Consider the following 18,892-nt stretch of genomic DNA (forward strand, 5'->3'; position numbering starts at 1 on the left):
ATGATCAAACGAAATAACGTTTGATATCGATATATGTAAGAGATTCTTGAAAAAGGAATCTAGATTTATTATTGACACATATGCTTGTGCTTTATTCCGAATTGTCAATCCTTATAGTTTTTGGATTTCCTTATAGATATACATATCTATATAATCACATATTTCACATGCTGTAATATACATACCCTTTATAAGGTAAATGTATTTAACAAATTCATATTTCCAAGAACCAGTCAGATATCTGGTCATGATACTATTTAGGGAAATTTTGTCACTTGTTTGACATATTATATACCTGCTTACCCGATTCTAACCGGAGAGGTAATCCCAGTATATCCGGACAAGTTGGAGAGTCTGCTACACCATACCCAGTCTTGTTTGAGAAAATTTATATTTCCCATAAATAGTATTTTTCTTAAATCATGATTTGGAAAGTGCATTATGACTTTCAACTAGGACTAAGCAAATTAGTCTTCACATGACGGATCATGTTCTAGAACAGAGTAGTACTAATAAGAAATAACAGGGGTCAAGTGTTATTGCTTATTTATTATACTTGCAACGTTCTAGTTATCATTCTCATGGCATACCAAAAATTCTATCACACAAGTATTTAGCTTATCTTATACTAAGGCATTTTTTCTTAAGTTCAAGTCTAAATGCTATCATGTGTGCTACCAGTTAATAGCAATTTCCTAACTCTTTTATTTAGGCTTAGGTATTATTATCACAACACCTATTGGCTTATATCAGTGGCTCTGATACCACCTTCTGTCACGGCCCACGACCCCACCCTGGACGGAATCGGAGCCGCGAGCAGCCAAGTGGTACCAGTGGTTATTTTTGAAAACATTGCAGCGGAAATTTCATCAGGACCGTGAGTTAGGAAAAATATTAGAGTTTAGAAACACCGGATTTTGTTTATTAAATATATGGGGATAAACCCATGTTTTACAAAGGTAGCTTTTAATATGGGATAAACCCGAATACATAAAATGATAATTCTTAATTTAATTTAATTGATAAAATGAGCCACTTCTGTTAGTCTTTGTCGGTGCCGTATCCAACTCTTACTCCAATCTACTGTAATTACCTGAAATGCGTTTTAAAAAGGTTTTGTCAGCAGGAAATACTGAGTGAGTTCATTCAGGTTTTATAAAATGACTCTTAGTTATAAATTACAGCATAAGAGCGATTACAATGGTTTCTATCTTATTGTTACATGGCGCCGTGTCACCTCCTGGTGACGATGGGCATACCACTATTGGGTCCTGTCACCCAATTAGTGATGATATATCACTTTTAGGGCTTATTTGCCTAACCTGTGTTAGGGCTTATTAGCCTAACCCTGTGAGAAATTAGTAATGTGCACAATACCCCACTAGCCATTGATTAAGATTACCATGACTTAGCCTCTGTAATTATAACCTTTCAAAATAAATTGAGGTATTGTAAAACAGTTTGATAAAAAGAGAATGACTCACATTATAAGCATGCTGTATTGATTTAACAAGCTTCCTGATTCAAATCTTCTGAGAATTAGCATCTACTTTGATTGTAAGTGTATGGGGTAGAGTGTAGCCTCCTGATAAGCCTGATAATCTAATTTAAACAATAATGCACTTGAAACTAGGTAAGTAACTGAATACAACTTTTACGATAAGCTCACGAGATTAAAATCCTCATGACGAATGACAAAGTGCAATACTTAAACATCCAGCGGATTCGCAACAAATGACAGAGTATAGCCCGAGTTCGGGCGACACTCAAACATCCACACAAAGTATAAACCCAATTTGAGTAGCACTTAAACATTCATCGGATAGTTTCAATCGGTCGGACATCGAATCGTAGCAGCGATCGAGTTAATACCCTGTATCGTAGCAAAATTCGAGCTTATGTGTGTGTTTAGTAGTAAAAAGGCTATAACTCAGTGTATATAACGAATTTGTTTGTCGTTCCAACGCAGAAATTCAATTCCCAAACCCCTCTATTTATACTGAGAATTTGACCCCCTCGCGTGACGCGAGGGGTCACCCTGGGGGCGTCGCGTGACGCGACGGGCCACATCTCATCATAGGGTTGCCACGTGTGTTTGTAGCTCAGCTGAATCGACAGAACGAGAATTTTCAATTTAGACAGCGAGATATGAAGATAATCGTCAAGTGGGGAATACCCCCCCCCCCTGTGTTTTAGGGGCCCTGATCCTGATTCTGATTGTTCTGAAAATTTTAGGGTTTGCGCAGAATTACTTGGGGGTCTCAATTAGGGTTTCCTATTGGATAAAATGATTTAATAAACAATAATTTTGGTGAGAGCTGTTACAACGTCCCTCCTTTCAATGATTTCAATGTTTTGTTTTTAAATCAACTGAGGGGAAATACACGTCATAACACACGGTATGTTAGCTATGGGTTTAGATGATGACATGATCAATGTGCGTAAGTAGGATGATGACAATAGTAACCATTAATCACTTAGTGACCAAGGTGCAAAAGAGATAGATCTATAGAGCTTGAGATGCGCTCCACTCCTGGTTGGTACCTTAGGAGTGCTTTTATGATTCCATTGATGTCAAAGTTGTCTCGGTTTGGTTACTTACTTATGGTACATATGTCAGGGTGTTCGCGGCACACTGATAGATCCTTAAAACTCCATGAATGCTAATAACATACCATGATTTCATTACAAGATTACAAACATGAGATTTCATATGATAACAATAACTACATGAACTCGCTCAACTTTTGTTGACTTTTTAAAACTACATGTATCTCAGGAAACAAGTCTTGAGCCGGGGATTCACTACGGGAAACGAGAATGACAATGACAACGATTGCTGCTTTTGGAGGATTTGTCTTTTATATCCCAACTTCGTATGGGTATATAAGGGACAAAACCTCAATATGTTTTATGTCAAAAACAATCTTTTGTGATGTGTAAAATGACTTAATATCTATGTGTTGGATAACGTTATGAACGTTGTTGAAACTTGAAACCATGTTGGCAACTTGTAAACTTTGGTTGAAATCAATATATCTATGGCATCGTTGTTGGTTTATATTGTTTACATGATTGGATGCAATGATTACCTTTCTTAAGTCACACACAATACACTTCAGCTACTAGTAGGGTGTTACATAAAATCTTTTATAAGTATTAATTTGCTTTCTTTTAATACGAATGGCCTTAATGAATTATTAAGGTAAATGATATGGCACATGTTTCAATATAAAAGCAAGTATTCAACTAAGAGTTATGAATGTGGCGGTATAAAATTCATTGAACACAAAATTATATTCGTAATAAAATATTTTTTTGGTATCGTAAGCTATATCGAGTATTTGTATGATACCGGTATCGTAACTAGGGTCGTTCAAAAAGTTCGTGGCTTGGGGCTCGCTCGAAAAAAGTTCAAAAAAAGCTCGGTTCTAAGTTAGCTCGGTTTTAAACGAGCTGGCTCGGCTCAGCTCGGTTTGTAAATAAGTCGAGCCAAAGCCAAGGTAGGTTCGATTCGCGGCTCGCTCGTTTGGCACGTTTAAATTAAACCCTAAATTATAGATGTGTGTGTACGCGTGTATATTCTAATATATTTAAGAAATGTTGTTTAATTAGTAACTGTTGTGAAACTAGCCTAATTGCAAACAATAAGAGAATGAGATGTAGGGGGAAAGAGCGTGATATTTCATTGATAGATATGTCTTTAACAAAGAATTACAATGAATATATATAAGAGATGAAATCTTGTAGAACAAGCCAATATATTTATGGAGTTGATAACCACATAATATAATATATTTATAACACTCCCCCTTGGTTATCAGCTTAATACGCTTTGAGATGCTGACTCGTTAAAAACATTGCTAGGAAAACAAAATGGGACAAAACCTCAGATAAGGGAAAAAGAGTGCAGCACGCATTTTCTCCCTCTTATACTTTTGGATCAGGTATGTTGTCTCATTAAAAACCTTACTAAGAAAACCCAATGGGACAAAACTTAGTCAAGGGAAAAAGAGTACAACTTGAGTAAGTCATTGGTTGCTATCGTGCTGATAACGTGTTGTTAAACTAGCCTATTAACACATGAATATGAGAAGAATTATAGGGAGAAAAGAACTAATATTTCAAAGAGAGGTAAAAGAATGTCATTATTGACGCAACCAAACAATTGATTTAACTTATAAAAATCATATACTTTTGTTTATCAATGCTTTCTTAACTTTTTTTTAAACATTACTTTAAGCCAAGCACAATTTAATATTAATTAAGAGCATTGTTATGCTTTAAAATATATTTAAACTAGCAATAAGGCTCGCGCATGTTGCGGCGCGAGAACATCGCAAACATCGAATGAATTAGTCCAAACGTTGTGTGATACGTTAATCATACGAAAACACGCGTTTTGACGTATTCGATTGAACTCGATATAATCTATATAAGAATTGTGATTTGATCAAAACGTAAAGTAAATAGAATTTATTTGTGATCCGACTCATAAATAGAAAAGAAACTACAATTTGACTTCACACGGTTCGAAACAAAATTTACGAAACATACATAATATACGGACGAATACATATGATATTTGTCCTGACTCACTCCCAAACGTAAACCAATTGAAATTTATAGTACATAAAAATATGCACGTAAAAATGTTTCTTTTAATGAAACGTATTATATTTGATCTGACTCGTTTTCCAGAAAAAAGTTTACGTTGAAACGTAGAGCAAATCATATTTATACCGACACGTAAATAAAAATATGAACGTAAAAAATAGTTTTTTTTAAGTCAAGGAAGTATATAGGGTAAACTCGAAACAAAATATTAGTAAAAAACTTAATAGGTTAAAAACGTTTGTAAAATCGTGCCAAGTGGCACCAATGCCACACCATTGTTAGCGACCCAACATTGGAAAAGTTCGTAAAAATAAAATAAATAAAAAAGGAAAAGATAACACCAAACGAAAAACAGACGTAAAATCGTTGAACCACGCACGACCGTTGCGGTGCGTTAATGCGAAGAATTAGACCGAAATGTAAAACGTAGAAAAGAATAACTAAGTTGAAGGGGAAAATAAACGTGTTACGACGGGCCTGTCAAATGGGAAAAGATATACCAAAAAATGGTGAACCCTGCACGCACGTTTCGGCGTGTCTTGCAAAATTTAGAACGAAACGTAAAACGAATAACTTGTGAAAGATGAAATTTATGAGGGGCCAAAGATGAAAATAAAAAGTGTTAAGATTAAATTGCAAAAATATGAAAAGAATTGGGTTAGAAATGAAAAATCAATGTTTTTTTTTTTGAAAAACTCCCCATACATTAAGTACAACTTCATAAAGCAACATATAGTTGCTAATTTATAGTTTATAATATCTCTAAAATGCCTAAAAGAGCAAATCAATATTAATTATATGCGGACACTATAATATGTAGTTGACGCGATTAGAGAATGTACAACTAGTTTTTTAAGATTGTATGCATTTATATGATTTCACATGGACGTTTTATTTAACTTGTCGTGAGCATCAATAAAATACATACAATAAAAGCAGATAGTTTACCTCAGATTCTTTTAAACTTTTCACGTTCTAAATTGAGTCCGTCTCCGATGAAATTTTCACGTGCCCATCTAATCCACGCAGCCAACATCCTCAAAAGACGAAATCAGAAAGCATAAAGGAAGAAGAGGTTGGAGGTACTCGTTATCGTAAGAGAGCACTTCGTGTTGATAACGTGTTGTGAAACTAGCCTAATAGCAAACAATAAGAGAGATGTGTAAGAGGAAAGAGACTAATATTTCATTGATAGATATGTCTTTAACGAAGAATTACAATGAATATATATAAGAGATGAAATCTTAGAGAACAAGTCAATTTATTTATGGAGTTGATAACCACATAATATAATATATTTATACCAGTAAGTAACATGGCTAGTTTTTATCAAAATAAATAAATTGTTAAGCTATAGTCTTAATTAGTAATATTGATTTAAAAAAATATATATTAAGGTAAGTAACATAAAAATTTTTCTTGTTCATTTTATTTATAGTTTTCTCAAAATTACTACTCTATTAGCCTAAATGTTTTATTTATTGTTTTTGGTTATATGTATATCATTATGTGTATAAAAAAATACAAAAATATAAACTTTTTTAAACAAACGAGCTGGCTCAAGCTTTTGACGAGTCGAGCCCGAGCCCGACTTTCCAGCTCGTTAAGAAAAATGAGTTGGCCCAGCTCTATTCGATTTTTAAACGAGCCGTGCCTGAGCCCACCCTGGTTTGGTTCAGCTCAGCTCATTTACATCCCTAATCGTAACGGACCGATACCTACCGAACAACACCGGTACCAATACAGGTATTCATTTTATTGTTTTAAATCGATGTAAAACACGTCCAAATATCTGTATCGTACTCGTATTGTAATGAACCAGACCAATAATGACCAAAGGCCTGCGAAACGAAAATCCCACTATTATTAAACGAATTGAAATTAATAGTGATTTTAATATTATAATAATATATTGTTTTTTTAATACTTTTATTATTTTAATATTATAATAATAGTTATTTTCTTTACTTTTTAACTTTATTTCCTTTTTTAATATCAGGGGTTGGGATAAGTTTGGTGTCAACCGGTATCGAACAAGTATTTTAATATTATAATAATATATAGTTTTTTTAATACTTTTATTATTTTAATATTATAATAATAGTTATTTTCTTTACTTTTTAACTTTAATCATTTTTTAATATCAGGGGTTGGAATAAGATTGGTGTCAACCGGTATCAAACCAGTACTGGTATCGGAAATACAGGTACGGTCATATTCGGTATTAGTACATGAATGTAAAAACCGGCACTAATATAGAAAACGACAAAAGTTTGTGCCGAATTGATAATGGAAATGTTTTGGTTCGGGAAATTCAGTGCTACTATCCGGTACCATTTGCTCATCCCTGATCACGGTTACCATACAAACAATGGTATCGTACAACTTTTTTTTTTTTTTCCTCAACTTTTAGTTTTAATAGAATAGAATAGAAAGCCTAGTAAACATACTAACGAGGGGTAAGAACGTAAATATCCATCTAGGGTTTTCACAAACCCTCTATAAATACATACATACCAGCAGCCCCATCTCCTTCATTGCATACAGCCTCTCTCGTTTTCCGACGGAGTTCGCTCATCCTTAAAACCTCCATTTTAAATGCTTCAAATTCTTCGTAATTTCATCTTTCGATTCTCTTATTTCTTAAGTCTTGAGCAAATCAAGTGAAGTTGTATTCCTCTGTTTATAAATAAATATTTGATAGACATTTACAGATTGTCTCATCAATTTGAAAACATGAGGATAAAGTAAAGCTGGCGAGATATCGTTTCAGTCGTCATATTTCCCATTGACGCTCTGATTGTTGCTCGTCCACAATTTCTTTCTAACGAATTTCTCTTAATTTACTGCTTCTTTTTATAGTGTTTGATTTTATTTTCTCTTTTCTTTTTGGATAAAAAAGTAGACTTTATTTTATTCCTCTGTTAAATCGATTTCAAGATTAATGTGCTTTTATTGAATGATTGTTAAAAGAACTCGTATTTGAGAAGCGTTGATAATCACTACTTGAAACAGGATACAAATATCAAATAAGTTGTGGATCAATACAATAATTATTAATCGTTAAAGTTTTTAGTTACATTATCTAAAATACATGCCTTGTTTAAAATGTTGAAAGTTCCGTTTAAAAAGTTGACTAGGTTGAGCAAGATCCGTTTAAAAAATTGGGTTGTCTACTAATTTGATTTAGGTTTCATTTATATGATCTGTCACTTAAGTTGAAGATGAAAGGTTGTTTTTTTCGGAGATTGAAGTGTGTAGGGGTGTGGGTTTTAGGGTGTGTTCCTGAGTTAAAAATCCCTTCCCATCCCTCCCCTCCCCTCCATGTCTTTCCAAATTGGAAAGACTATTATCAGGCAAAAAAAACCCATTTTCTCTCCTCTCCCCTCCCCCTGTTAAGTGGATCTCTGGAACACAGTATTAGGGTTCGATAGAATAGAGAAGATGAAGATCTGTGAGAAGAAAGATACGTTTGAATGATTAATTTATAAAAGTTTTTAAATTAAATAATAAATCAGATTTTCATGTTTATTAAGGACAATTTAGTAATTTCACACCAACTTAACTGACCAAACTAACTGACATTTACTCAGGGGGCTATTCGAGTAACAAATAAAAAATCATAGGGAGTATACCTGCAATTTACAAAAGGTGGAACTAAACGTGAAACCACAAGTACTATTTGTAGGGCTGTAAACGAACCGAACGAACACGAACAAGGCCTTGTTCGTGTTCGTTCGTCAAGGAAATAAATGTGTTCACGAACGGTTCATGAACACTTACCGAACGAGATTTTATGTTCGTGTTCGTTCATTAAGGAAATAAGCGTGTTCACGAACACAAACGAATTTGGCGAACATGACGAAGAATAAAGATAGATGGCCCTGAAAGTAGCACTCGAAATTGAATCCCTTATTGTGGAATGAGGGTCGTTCGTATTCGCCGATGTAAATCATTAGAAATGAAAATGAAATAATGCATACACAAGGTGAAAGAGGGTTTGCTAGTTTAATTGTTAGGGTAATAAAATAAATAAAAGTTTAATAATACAAAAAGCACACATAAAATATATGTAAGTACAAAGATCTTCATGTAAAACACAAACATACAAACATAAACGAACACAAATCAACGAATGTTCATGAACACGTTCACGAACACCTTACCGAACGTTCATGAACACAAGCGAACGAACGAGACATCTGTTCATGTTCGTTCATTTAACTAATTGAATGAAATTTCTTGTTCTTGTTTGTTCGTTTATTAAACGAACGAACATAAACGAACTTCCCACCAAACGATTCACGAACTATTCGTTGAACATTCGGTTAATTTACAGCCTACTATTCGGGCAATTAACTCTTTATATTATAAAAGCAAGATTTAGATATAAGAAATATATTAGCACTTTTGGAAATTATGTTTCCTTTTGATCATTTAATCAACTCTTACTTGTTTCGGGCAATTAACTCTTTATATTATAAAAGCAAGATTTAGATATAAGAAATATATTAGCACTTTTGGAAATTATGTTTCCTTTTGATCATTTAATCAACTCTTACTTGTTTCATTTGTTCTCTTTTAATATATTAACTCAAGTTCGTGTTAAAAAAAGTTCGTTGATTTGCACTAAGACATGAATAAACTTAAATTAAAAAAACACCAATTACAAATATTTAATTTTTGTTGAATTACTTAAATGCTATTAAGTTAAATGATTTAAGATCCGGGTAGACCAAGAAGCGGCGAAACCACACAGCAAAACAATCACATTATATGCAATGGATTTTTACACCACTCTTTACAAATTATATGCTTTTGTTTGGACCTGCATTTTAACCAGAAATGCATTTTAACCAGAAAAACTGAAAGATCTAATATCCCCAAATTATATGCTCGCTCTTCAAATGCACCACACGCAACGATAATAACCCCATGAATAACCATACTTTGCTTATATCTGTTTCCACACACCTTGTAAAATTCCATCAAATCTTTGAAGGAAAAAGCATTTATAGTAGGCAGATTAGCCCATGTGCTTGGCTTGTGCCATACCCGAAGAGCAACTCTACAACTTGTAAAAACTTGTTCCACAGATTCCTGAACCTGTCCATGAATGGCGCATCCTTCTTCTTGTCTTGTGGGAATCCTATCCAAAACCGACCTTCACACAAAAATCAAACAATTTGTTTAAACCCATTTGCATATATATGATGTGTAACAATTGGATTTAGATAAATAATAACCCGTTGAGTAGGTCAATCTCTAAAAGCAAGAATCACAAGACTTTGAGATAAGCTCTTTTAACTTTTCATTCCTCATCGATTGATAAAATAAGATATCTTTAAATAAGAATTACAAACACTAATTAAGAACATGGGATCATGGGTGCATATGCCCCACTACTACCTATTTTCCCTTAGACCCTCACAATTCTCAACATACGGACTAAGTAAAACCATGTGACTAAAACAATAAACATGTAATTAAATTAAAGTAAAGACCTATTCTATTGAAAAACTAAATGCAAAGATTGGAATGCATAGGGTGTATTTCGTTAGTACACATCAATATAATTCTGACTCACGTCCATGTTACCAATGAACAATTTTTTAACCGATCTTGTAGAGAATATACCTGAATCATTCATAGTCCATACCCATCTACCGTTTTGGGCCCTAACCCGTACCTTCGAAAGGGCCGCAATGCACTTAGCCCACTCCTCATTTTCATCAGTCGAAACTGGCAATCTTGACCACCTCCACTGCCACTAATCCACCTCGACACCATTAGTCAGCCTATCATTGACCCAACAAGTTTTATCTTCCTCTGGCACGAATAACCGAGGCCACCTAAACATTAACGCCCCGGTTAAGGAAGGATAATGGTGCCAAATGTCTAATATAACCTAATTATTAAATTGGTTAATTCAAATGTTTCTTGTTAAGTATATCAGTTTGAAAAAAAAACAACTATTGAAGTCGATAGTGTTACTAGTACTGATGTTATTAAGGAGATAACAATTTTATTCAATAAAAATATGATGTAAAACATAATTCATTTTAATTACAACTAATTTTTTAGTTAAATTTATATTGGAATATTATAGAAAAAAACCCTTCATATTTAGTTTTTGAGTAAAGTATAATTTGTGTTTTTGTGATTTAGACACGGGATCAATATGAATCCCTCCTTTGAAAATTTTGCTCCCTATGTCCCTTATGGTTTTTTATTAACAATCTGAGTCCCTCTATCAATTTGTTTGATTCTCAAATAAAAAGAAATTTTAGTAATCTTGCAACCATAACACACGTAAACCCCACTACACTTCTACCACCCCCACACCACTAGTGCTACCACTCTCCTCTATCACCACCATTGACTCCACCAACCACCATCTCCAACTAATGCCTAAAATTTGAGTTGTCTGACTATGGACCCTATTTCTACAAAGTCAACCAAAATTGTTCCTTTCCCTTATATAAAATAAAAAAAAAAAAAACTACAAAAAGAAGTCAAAAGATTGAGTAAAAAAAAACCCAATTATATTATACTCTTTATCAATTATCAAATTCTATTCTATGAAAGACACATATATTTAGTTGGGTTGCATGAAAAAAATTCAAGCTCCTATAAGATTTGGCGGCTTGGGGTTGGGAGAGATGAGAAGTTTGAATTGGGCTTTACTAATGAAATGGAAATGGAGATGGAGGTTTAAAAGCGATCAAAATCAATTTTGGGTTGGAGTCGTTACGACCATCCATGGGGATCATGGGGAGATGGACCAGGTCCATCTAAAAATCGGTTTAGGGACTTGGACAGATATTGTTTTTGTGGCAAAAGACCATAGTAAAGCTGGGATTAATAACCCCAAATTGCTGGGGCTCGACAAAAAAAAAAAAAAAAAAACAACACTTTCTCAGCTGCACAATTCAGAGGGGAAGTGGCTCAGAGAATTGAGGAGAAATTGGAGCTGGACAAAGTAAAATGGAACAAATGGGTCCCTCATAAGGTGGGTTATTTTGTTTGGAAATTGTCCTTGTGTTGTATTGCTTCTAAGGCATCAAAAGGTTTAACAAATTAATATGTTTTCAAGATATTGACAAAGGACATTATATATTTATAATGAACATATATAAATTCTTCAAAAGAAATTCTTATGGAATACAAAAGGTTCATAAAGTAAATAAAACAATCCACGTATTATGGGCCAAATGAGAATGACAGGTTGTTTGGTTTGCATTGCTTCAATAAGTAGAAACGTTGATGAGTTAGTTATAAGAAATGTATAAAGTATATTATTAATAACTTTTAGTTTTCAATTTTTATTTGTAGTATATAAATGCTAAATATGACATTACCGCTAAAAGCTTCATCCTAGTGAACCAAGTGTGGAAAAGAATATAATTATACTTCATATCATGTTAACCTTTCTAACACCAACTTATATCTCAAATGTTGCTTAAAAATAGCCATAATCACTTGGAAGATGTTGTTAAATCTTAACAAAATAAACAAACATAAATATATTAACATAAGTTATCATAAAACATTAACAATCATGAATATATCTTTAGTTAAAACAACTTATCATTACAATATTAAGTATCAAACCTGATGGAACCATTCATTTGTTCTCTTCTTTATTATATAAACTCACATATACAAACACAACTAACCTTTTGGTTTGTTGCTATTCAAGTTCTCTTGTTTTGTATATCAACTTTACATCCTTCAAACAAATTGCTGTAGATTTGTTAATTAAAGTCATTAGGTTGAATAATAATCCACATGTCTTGAAGACGCGAAGTAGACAATATGTAACGTGAACTCACATGGATAGACTAAGAGACTTAGATACACCCGGGATGTTGCTTTTCCTTCTACAAATAAAAAAGAATTTTGATACACCGACAAATTCTATGATAACAAAATCCATGGTAATATTTGCTCTAAGCAAGCAAAAGTTCTTGTGATGATGTATACGTGCAACTAAAAAATTGTAGTTCTAACCTTTAAAAATAATCCACCCATGTCATTGTATATGGCTTAAATATTATCAGCAGCATGTCGATGTTATATCTCCCACATTTACTCTGCCTTGTTCACATCTTTCTCAAATCTAACCCTAAGTACAATGAGGTTGAAACACCTTAAACCACACACAGATACCTAGATAATAAGGTTGAATTTCAAATTGAGAGAAGATACGAAACACAAAAGAATTATAAATTACCTTTTTTGAAAGTATAATGAGGTTGCTAATCATTCCTTGCCAATTAATCATTGCATTACTTCTAATCCTTAATTATATATTTGGTAAGTTGACTTGAAGCTCACCTGTGACATGCACTGCTCCACATCATTGCCTTTGTTCGTTATACTTTGCCAATATAAAGCATTTTACAATAAACAAACCAAATTAATTTCAAACAAACCAAATTACAAAAGTATAGATTTGTAGCTGGAGATAATTCTACATTTTTTATACATAAAAAGTATCCAAACACAGAATCAAGTTCTTCTTTCATTTTTACAAAATTTACTACTTTCATGGCCTGCTCAATTAGTAAATATTTAGAAAAGAAATAAAGTATAAAGGAGCATAAAATATAAAATTTTAATTCTTCAAGTTGTGTTTATATATTTGGAGTAAATCTAAAACCAATATTTTTAACTAATGGGTGAGTTCCACCAATACTAGTGATTCTACAACAGCAGAGAAGTTAGGAGCTGCATGTGGACCAAAAGCATGCCATGCCCAATGTGGAGTAGATCCCATACTCTTCTCTATTGTTGTTTGATGCGTGTAGAGTGTGTTATATTTTTATTAATATTCATTTTACACATTAGTCAAGTTTTAAATTTATAAAACACGATATTCTACTAACACTAAATACACATATGGGCAAGTGCACCCATCGTGAGCACAGTATAGCGTTGGTAAGATACCGAGATCGTCCAAGGACATAAGAGCTTTTAATACCGGTTTATCCTCAACGTATAATCAAATCAAAATTTTTAGAAAAGGTTTTAAACATGAAAAATAAAACTAAAATGCTGAAAATAAAAATAAAATAAAAACAGATAGACAAGATGAATCACTTGGATCCGACTCGCCTTTAATGTAACCTTTGATGATTTCCGCACTTTTGCACTTTTTAAGTATCTTAGTTATAGTAGTAGGCCCATCTTTTGAAGGTGACGTTACCCTCAACCCAGTGGTTTGAGTCAGCAAGAATACAATCCCAAAGGGTCGGAATATTGAAAGATAATTAATTAAGTTATTAATGCGTAAAGTGGTAGGCCCCTCTTTTGAAGGCGACGTTACCCTCGGCTAACTGGTTTAAGTCAGCAGGGATACAATCCCAAGTAGTCGGGTTAATGTATTAATAGTAGTTTACATATGTGGGGATCAAGCCATTCGCACCCCCGCCATCCAATGCCAGTGGGTATTGAAGGAGGTCCTAGTAAGCTTGACCCAGGTCCTTGCAGGATCTATACACTGAACAAGGCAAGAACCTTATCAAACCATTCCCTTAACCCCCGATCAGGTAGCCAACATATCTCTATATAGACCGTAGAGATATGAATGGTGAAAATCTTTTACTTTATATAGACAGTAAAGTAATGCCATGACACCACGGACAAATGATAAAGAAGTTTCACCTTCAACATAGGAAACTAGTTATTAAAGTCATTAATACAAAACCAAATAAAAAGTGCGAAAAGATTAAAAATCAAAAGTATTACATTAAATGATTGTCTTCACCAAGTGATGTAAGAGACTTAGCCAAACATGGCCTTTGATTGACAAGAACTCTTACTATCAATCTTGGATCCCGAGACTACTACACACACTCTTAGGTGGATGATGTATGATGGTGGTGGATGTGGGTGTTGTAGTGGTGGTGGAGTGGTAGTGAAGTGGGAGAGAGGTGGTTTGCCAAGGGATGCCTTTGAAGTGAGCCAAGCACCCCTATTTATAGCATGAACAGTAGCCCGGCCACGACCCTGTGTCCGCTGGGCACAGCCCCGTGGCCATCTTTCTCTTTTTTCATTAATTTCAATTGTCTGCATTAGGCTCCACACGTCCCCGTGTTCGCTGGGCACGTCCCCGTGTTCGCTGGGCACGACCCCGTGTTCGCTGGGCACGACCCCGTGTACAGAAGCGTATTTGTACTATCAAGATTTGCAAGATTATGCGAATCTTAGCGTTGACCACGCCCCGTGTTGAGTTGGGCACGCCCCCGTGCTGGGAATAGAAGCTTCTACAACTTTGTCATTTTCTGCAGACACCTGACCACGCCCCCGTGTCCGCTGGGCAAGGGCCGTGGTCAGCCCTCTGTTTCTTGTTTTTGCTTGGGGAGATGCTGTCGAGGGGTCGGGCATGCCACATTTATTCCTTTTCTTTGTATTTATGTTAGTTTTTGCTGCATATTTGTTCCTTTTGTTCATTTAAGCTCGTTTGGTCCTGAAACTACAAAAGGAAGACAAAATCACACTTTTTCCAACATTAGTACTAAAAAAGGGTTAGTTTTATGCCTCATTTGATGCAATTTATATGTTGCATTTTACACATATCAAATACCCCCACACTTGAATCTTTGCTTGTCCTCAAGCAAAACTCTTTATTATGTGGCTTACACACCTAAATGGAATGGGTAGAAGAGAAATTTTGGGCTTGTCTTGAGAGTGGGGAATCCAAGATCTTTATTGGGTTTTATTTTTATACTATTTACAATCCTATTCGTTATGGTTTATTTAGAACGTTTCATAAGAGAAATTACTTATTTGGGCATAACATGCCTCTTTAAAATTCCATTTATATACAAGTTCACATACCTCACGGGAGATCACTCAACACTCGGCCGAAGATGTATTTTTGTGAAACACTCGAGACCGGCATGGAACTTACTTCTACCATATGTTTGCCAAGCAATCAATCCTCCTCCTTTTTAACTATAAACCTTTGTAAATATCAAGAGGACTTGGTAAAGGGTTAGGCTTGGGCTAAGGGTAGGTGGTTTTGGTTAGTGGTTAGTAAAAAGGGCTAAAAGCGCAAAAAGCATCGGACGTTGTAAAACTTTTTGTTTTTGTGACTTTTTATTCAACTAAGCATTTTCAAACAAAGTTTCTTTGAGGAACTTGTTTGTTTTATTGCTAGATTTCTTTTTTTTTTTTTTTTGATAAAGAACGTCACGAGAAAACCGAGCTTTTTACTAGAATAAAGGGTTTAAAAGAAAAAGGTTTTGGTGGGTAAAGGGTGTTTGTTTTGTGGGTTTAGAAACGAAAAGGTTTAGGCTCAAAGTGGTTAAGTTAACAAGGGGGATTTTGGGTAGGTGATAAAAAAATGAAAAATAATGGTGTTGAAAGAAAAATGGGTTAGTCCTAATGCCTCCATCATTTACTTACTTGGGTTTAAGTTCGGGAATGTATCATCGTGGCAAGTTCTAGAGTCGTAAGAAACCAAGCGGCTATTCAGACAAGAAACGAAAAATGAGCATTTAATTTAAAGATGTATGCTTGTATGCTCAATAAAGGCTCAAAACTCACTTTTTGTGGGAATGGGTTTATAATGTGATCAAGTATATATAATCAAATTTAACTAGATTTGTCATGTCGTTTCATAATTTTCTTATGTTGGTTCTTTTTATCACGACGCTATCGGTTGTAAATTTGTAAAAATATAACCTTTTTAGAACTTGTTATTCCCAAATTAAACCAAGACAAGTAAAAAAAATGAAAAGTTTTTGAAAAAAATTGGGGTGATTAGCGGTTCCAATAGAGTTTTGTGTAAGGCTTGTTATTAGGACTTGCAAAATTCATGGTCTTAGCATCCCCTCCACACTTAAATTATACATTGTCCTCAATGTGTCCCAAAAATAAGTTTTTAGGTTGACTGAATGTGTAAAAATGTGTTTAAAAATAAAATTTTATGTTACTGGGCGTCTGGGCACGGGCCCGTGTTGGTCCGGGCACGACCCCGTGCTCAGATCGCTAGTATCATATTAAACAGAAGGCTGGGCACGGGGGCGTGTTGAGTGAACTAGATTTGTCATGCCGTTTCATAATTTTCTTATGTGGGTTCTTTTTATCACGACGCTATCGGTTGTAAATTTGTAAAAATATAACCTTTTTAGAACTTGTTATTCCCAAATTAAACCAAGACAAGTAAAAAAAAATGAAAAGTTTTTGAAAAAAAATTGGGGTGATTAGCGGTTCCAATAGAGTTTTGTGTAAGGCTTGTTATTAGGACTTGCAAAATTCATGGTCTTAGCATCCCCTCCACACTTAAATTATACATTGTCCTCAATGTGTCCCAAAAATAAGTTTTTAGGTTGATTGAATGTGTAAAAAGGTGTTTAAAAATAAAATTTTATGTTACTGGGCGTCTGGGCACGGACCCGTGTTGGTCCGGGCACGGCCCCGTGCTCAGATCGCCAGTATCATATTAAACAGAAGGCTGGGCACGGGGGCGTGTTGAGTGAACACGGCCCCGTGTCCAGTCCCTAAACTGTAGGGCTGTGCAACGGTTCAGAACCGGACCGAACCGGAACCGCTAATTGCTAAATTTAAGAACCGGAACCGAACCGTATTATAACGGTTCCGGTTTGGTTCCGAACCGGTTAAACGGTTCTCGTGTAAATGGTTCTCACGGGAACCGGTTGACAATTAAATCGTAAAATTTACAATTCAATAAAAACAAATCAAACGATTTAAAACATTGACTAAGAGTTGCAATGTAACACCCCGTGTTTTCGAATGTCAAAGTCAAAGTCAAAGTCAAAGTCAAAGTTCAAGTCAAGTTTGACTTCTTTGACTGTAAATAGTCTATTTTATGTTTTGTATTATGTGGAGTAAGTGTTGTTTATCAAAGGAATCGACGTAATCGAACGTTTAATCGACGCGAAACGATTTACGACTGTGAATAGTAGGAAGTAACAATGCGATAAAGTTAATCAATCAATAACCAAGCTAATCGAATCATCAATCGAACTCGAAACTCGAATTATGCGAATTTGGTGTTATATTACGTGTGTGTGTGCCTTATGTGTTACCTGTGCATGTTTACTTTATGCTATGTGTGGTGATCAATCGAATCGAAACTCGAAACTCAATCGAAATCGAAATCGAATATGGAATGTAGATGCTTGTATGTAGATATAATGGTTGGGATTAAAAGTAATTTGAATAGGAAACTCTATCGTACTCGTATCGTCTTCAATCGAAATCGAAATATCAGAAATCGTCGCATCGAACACTCGAAACAGGCTGTGGATCGATCAGGCTCCTAGCCGATCGAACAGCCCAGCCGATCGGACAGACTGTCCGATCGAGCAGGCTGTCCGATCGGGAAGCCTGGCCGATCGGCCAGCTCTTTCCCATTTTGGAAGCCTATAAATAGGCCTGTCATTATCATTCTTTCCACTTTTGGAAACCCTCTGACCGACCAGCTCATGCTCCCCTTCTTTTCTCAGATTTCTCTCAATCCCGGTAAGATTTCATCCTAAATCTTGTACTTTCTTGATCAATACATGCTTCTACACCTTTCTACCTTTCAAATCTTGATTTCTAACCGTGAAATCATCAAGATCTTAGTATTCTAGGATGATGTCATCATGGTGTTCTTCAAGAACTTCATGTGTTGGCCTCAATCCATCAAGAATCACTTGGATCTAGCCGATTTCCACATAAACAGACTAAGATCTATCACAGATCTGAACATTTACAAAGTGTGAAGGATTGAAAGAAGGATTTCCAACTTTCTTTCAACTCTTTTACACTCAATGCCTTCAAAACGGTAGAAACGGAGCTTGAGCCAACTCACTAATCATTCTAATAGTGGTGTGGTTCAAGATTCGGATTCTATCTACGAGATTCACCGATTTAGGGTTAAACTGTAAACTCCGTTCCGAACCGTTCACCGACCGGACTTGGGTGATTCCTGTCCGAGCAAGGGAAAACAAGTAAGAACGAAGGTGCCATGGTTCAGCTCGTTGTCAAAATATCTCAATAGAACGTCAAACAATCAGAACAGCCAAGTGTTAGACGAACAGGCCGACAGGTCAGAATGCTGACCGATCGAATAGGCTGTTCGAACGAACAGCCCAACCGATCGGACATGTCAGCCGATCGACCAGGCCAGCCGATCGGCTAGCACATGGCCCCACACTTTGACAATTTCATGATGTATAGTATTGAATGTAATGATGTTTGATCGAATGAGCTGTTCGATAACATTACTCATCGGATCATGAGATACTATGCTTCA

At 35.1% G+C, this 18,892-nt stretch overlaps 1 non-coding gene across 1 annotated transcript; it reads left to right on the forward strand.

The window, feature by feature from the left end:
• The first annotated feature begins 7,306 nt into the window (after positions 1–7,306).
• Positions 7,307–7,434, forward strand: LOC118483116. Its single transcript, XR_004869609.1, has one exon. It is a non-coding gene; the product is annotated as a small nucleolar RNA snoR111 (small nucleolar RNA).
• The last annotated feature ends 11,458 nt before the right edge of the window (positions 7,435–18,892 follow it).

Source organism: Helianthus annuus, chromosome 1, assembly GCF_002127325.2.
Source record: "Helianthus annuus cultivar XRQ/B chromosome 1, HanXRQr2.0-SUNRISE, whole genome shotgun sequence".
NCBI lineage: Eukaryota > Viridiplantae > Streptophyta > Magnoliopsida > Asterales > Asteraceae > Helianthus > Helianthus annuus.